General features: G+C 40.4%; 1 long non-coding RNA gene across 1 annotated transcript; it reads left to right on the forward strand.

Annotated features, from left to right (window-relative positions):
- The first annotated feature begins 227 nt into the window (after positions 1 to 227).
- On the forward strand, positions 228 to 2,972 carry LOC146653296 (uncharacterized). Its single transcript, XR_014907573.1, has 6 exons — positions 228 to 380; positions 693 to 737; positions 1,581 to 1,610; positions 2,076 to 2,144; positions 2,351 to 2,425; positions 2,821 to 2,972. It is a non-coding gene; the product is annotated as an uncharacterized LOC146653296 (long non-coding RNA).
- Positions 2,973 to 5,102: the final 2,130 nt, after the last annotated feature.

The raw sequence follows: 5,102 nt of genomic DNA on the forward strand, positions 1-5,102 counted from the left end.
ATAACGTGATATTATATTATACAAACATGAAAAGCATAATGTTAGAACAATAAACATTTCACGTCATAACGTGATACAGCTCTATTTTTCTTTTGCCTGGGTGGCAGCTCCACGCTTCCATAATTTGGTAATCAAAATATGTAACTTAATTGTAGTAATATGTAACTGGCTACAGAGTACTTACCAAGGTTAGAAACAAAGAACAGTTATGCTTAATTAATGTTCGCTAATTACAATGTTCCACATTTCCTTGCTTTTTAAGTCATTTTTAGGCTTTTTAGAGTTTTTGTTTTTTATTTTTTTAGCAGTAATGTTTCTGCCTATTTATTTCAGCCCATGAAATCGAATGCAGATCTTCCTAATGTGAGATTTACATAAATGTAAGTAATTTTGTTTGTCATTGTCATTAATGTTGTTGCTGTTGTTGTTTTTGTGCAGTTTGCAATCATATAAACCTAGCAAGCATCAGTCAGCACAGTGACTAACCTAAACAGATTCTTGCTTTATTCACATATATTATATGTAATTATATATACCTGCACATTGTACCTAGGGTTGCAGCCACTTGGCCCCACCCCATTGTTGTGACAGCCCTGATTGTACTCATACACTGCATCTGAGCAGGGAACAGTCTGCCACATTAATGTATTTTTAAGTGACTTGTTTGTAATACATGAATTTGTTTTTTACAGATGTCAAAGTCTCAACCTCATGCTGCCCTCCCCCATCCTCCTAAAGTAAGTATTTGTTGTTGTAGTTTTTTATGCGGTGTCTGTGTCACATGCTAATCATAATTATTGAAATAACTGTTTTCTAACAGATTTTCCAAAACACTAGTTATGTTTGTTGTCATTCAGACCAATACTACTGCTTAGACATTGTTTAGTGGTCATGCATGTTTGACAAGCTCGTTATGATACCAAAACAGTAGGCCTATCACAATAATCGATATATCGACTTAACACACAATACATGTACATGACCTCAATAATTGTTGATGATGTAATTTATCCGCCATTATATTTACAAAAATAAAATATAATGATAACATAACAATAACATTAAATAACATTGTTTTCTATTTGTTAGAAAATTTACTATTTATTCAAGTTTTTAAGGTATCTAATATTTTGATTCCTAATTTCAATGATCTAAATACTTTAAGAATTAGATGTTGGTTTGTCAATTGAAAGTGTGTAGATCTTGCATTATTATGGTGTTATATTATGATTATACATTCAAAGACATAAAATGGTCTTAAAATGACAATGACATAACTTGTCGCAATTGTTTATGGGGCAATATACCGACCAACAAAAAGTCGCTATCGTAACAGGCCTTCAAAACAGACGGTTTTATGATTGATAAATTCAAAAAATAAATACATTTAATTTCTCTGAGATTCTCTAATATTCAGTTACAGTTCACAACACAGTTACCCGTACATGTAGTATTATACTGTAAATATAAATCTCTGCATTTAGCATCCCACTAGAAGCGTCACAGTTACTGCCTCTTTTTTTTTTTTTTTTTTACAAATACCTGTACTATCACTAACACATTTACTGTTTTACTTTTAGCCTGTGGATACAAATGCAGATTTCCTTAATGTAAGTTGTGCATTTTAATTACATCATGTTATTTTTATTATTATTTATTTATTTATTTTATTTTACATTCAAATATTTCAAGCTTCTTGGTTAAAGAAGCTTGATTGCTAGTAGGTAAAGAATAGTTCACCTATAATTCATATTCCCAATTAATTTCTCACCTCTGATTGAATGCCTTTGTTTGTTTTCCTTTTGACTATAACAAAACATTTTTGCTGGATATATATGGTGAATTTATATGCATAGATACAGTCGTAGTGCTTGACACATGCAAACAGCAGTAGATGTACTAAAAAGGAAATAATTACAATCATGATGTTGATTGCTGATGTCAGTATATATATTTTAGAGGAATGTTTTGTTTTTCACCCAAAATGAACTATATTGCTTCAGAAGAGATTTATTACCCTATATAAACAGTATCTATATATTGTTCTGTTTTTTGTTTGTTTTTGTTATTTTCAGGTTCAATGGTGCGTGTTCTTCTAATGGCCGCCTTCCCACTGGAGGTTTTGATCCACAGCAATTTAAAAGGTAATCAGCTTTGAAAGTCAGTTCAAATGGTTAGCTAATAGTACTTTAAAAAGCCTACAACTCTGTCACCAGTTTCTTTACCAAAAATTACCCATAAAAGTATCGCTCAATAGCATATATTGTAGTTCAAATGTTTAGTTGTACAAATATCAAATTTTTGGAAATCTAAAACTAGTCAAACACTCAAATGTTCATGCTTTTTATAGGAGGACAGAGCAAAACGGACATCGGCGCAGAGTGAAGAACTGCCCTTGATAAGGACACTATGACAGCCATATATAGTAAGTGAAGACTTTCTGTGTATCTAAAATTGCATACAGCACAAGTAACTTACTTTGCAACCATTAAAATAGGTTGTAAAGTAAGTTACCAATACAAATAGGTGATGATGCATTGTAGTGGTTGGTCTCAGACAAAGAAGGTCAACAGATTTATGAATGCTGGAAGGTAAGGAGAGACGACCAAAAGGGGTGTTAGCATTACTGTAATGTGAACTGGATAGACTTCCCATCTAGGAAAAAAAAGAGGTAAAATTATGCGTAAAATATATCTGTATTAATATCTGTATCTATATAAACAGAAATATCTGTTTGCTAAATGAAGCCAGCTAACATAAATCACATTTTTATTTTAACTCTGATAAAAGTAATAGAACTGTGACTTTTGTTTGTTACAGTGGCGGTAAGGAAGGGGTTTCCCAGCGTGTCCAGAAGGGCTTTGAGGATTGCCGTGAAAGCTGGGGGAACTGAGACTGCTGGAAAAGGAAAAGAAATTACATTTTAAGTATGCTGACTTATGTTCATACAATCACACACACATATACACATACACACACATGTGTGTGTGTGTGTGTGTGTATATATATATATATATATAAAAAAAAAAAAAAACACCCAGCACGCCCCTGCGGGCGGTTTATCCTTCAAGCTCGGGTCCTCTACCAGAGGCCTGGGAGCTTGAGGGTCCTGCGCAGTATCTTAGCTGTTCCCAGGACTGCGCTCTTCTGGACAGAGATCTCCGATGTTATTCCCGGGATCTGCTGGAGCCACTCGCCTAGCTTGGGAGTCACCGCACCTAGTGCTCCGATTACCACGGGGACCACCGTTACCTTCACCCTCCACATCCTCTCGAGCTCTTCTCTGAGCCCTTGGTATTTCTCCAGCTTCTCGTGTTCCTTCTTCCTGATATTGCTGTCATTCGGAACCGCTACATCGATCACTACGGCCGTCTTCTTCTGTTTGTCTACCACCACTATGTCCGGTTGGTTAGCCACCACCATTTTGTCCGTCTGTATCTGGAAGTCCCACAGGATCTTAGCTCGGTCATTCTCCTGAGTTCCTGATGAAGGCTCTTAGGGTCCTATTGATCTTGTACAATTCTAGGCATTCCAGTATCCAGCTGTGGGGCATTGAGTCATAGGCCTTCTTGTAATCAATCCAGGCAGTGCACAGGTTGGTCAGTCTGGTCTTGCAGTCTCGGCTGACTGTTCTGTCTACCAGTAGCTGGTGTTTTGCGCCTCTGGTATTCTTGCCAATTCCTTTCTGTGTCCCGCTCATGTATTGACCCATGTGCCTGTTCAACTTAGCCGATATGATGCCTGACAGGAGCTTCCATGTAGTACTGAGGCAGGTTATTGGTCGGTAGTTGGAGGGGACCGGTCCCTTCTTGGCGTCCTTGGGGATCAGGACCGTCCGGCCTTCAGTTAGCCATTCCGGGTGTCTCTCGTTAACTAGCAGTTGGTTCATTTGTGCTGCCAGACGCTCGTGGAGTGCAGTCAGCTTCTTCAGCCAGTAGGCGTGAACCATGTCGGGCCCTGGTGCTGTCCAACTCTTCATACTGGAGACCCTTTCTTGGATATCTGCCACTGTGATGGTTACTGGACCCTGTTCAGGGAGGTCGCTGTGGTCTGCCCTCAGATCCTCCAGCCACTGAGCATTGCCGTTATGGGTTGCGTCCTTCTCCCATATGCTCTTCCAGTATTGCTCCGTCTCCAGCCTTGGTGGTGCTGTTCTCTTATTGTTCCCTTGCCACTGAGAGTACACCTTTGCTGGTTCTGTGGAGAACAGCTGGTTTATTCTCCTGCCTTCGATCTCTCTGGTGTACCTCCTCAAGCGGCTGGCCAAGGCTGTGAGTCTTTGCTTGGCAGTTTCCAAGGCCTCAGGTATGGACAGCTTGCTGTATTTCTTAGGCACCTTATTTGTCGCACCTTTCTGCAACTCCGTTAGTTGGCTAACCTCCCTCCGTGCTACTTTGATCTTGCCCTCTAGCCTCCTTCTCCATGGAGGGTACTGCCCCTTGTGGCTGTTCAACTTGTAGCCAAGCATCTCACTGATCACTGCTGCCGTATTGTAGATCAGCTTGTTAGTGTCGGTAATCGTGGTTGTAGGTATTGCCCGTAGTGCTGCATTAACATCATCTAGCAGACCTTCTGAGGGAACTTCACGTAATCTTGGTAACCGGCTACGGGGGATCCAGGTTTCAAGCTTGGCCATGATCCTATTTTTCAGGTCAGTTCCTCTCGCACTCAACGATCCTTCTCCTATCGCACTTGGGGCTATGTACCCAATCTCGGGTGGGGGTGATGATATCTCCCCCCTGACCTGGCGTCCTGACTCCTCTTTGCCGTAGCATTTGTGTTGTACCTCGTCAATCTCTAGCTGTGAGAGCAGTCCCTTCTTTCGAATGTTGGAACACTGAGCTACTAGTTGTTTCGCCGTCATTGTGGATGTTGGGTATCGAAGAATCCATAGGTCCCTCATCCTATTCATGTAGCCCCTTCCGCCGGGGTTACTTGCGTAGTAGCATTCCAACAACGCCCTGTTTTCGTCCCTTGCCCACCGATGCCTTCTTGTTCCAGTAGCCCACTTTTCGTCAGGGTGCCCTGGTTCCTCAACACCTGACGCGGACCTTGTTGATCCGGGCGACGTCCGAGCCGGCATGCCTTCATATTTATCTGTC

The sequence above is a fragment of the Rhamphochromis longiceps genome, linkage group LG15 (assembly GCF_057381845.1).
Source record: "Rhamphochromis longiceps isolate RC_006_pf linkage group LG15, R_longiceps_female_GT1.1, whole genome shotgun sequence".
Taxonomy (NCBI): Eukaryota; Metazoa; Chordata; class Actinopteri; order Cichliformes; family Cichlidae; genus Rhamphochromis; species Rhamphochromis longiceps.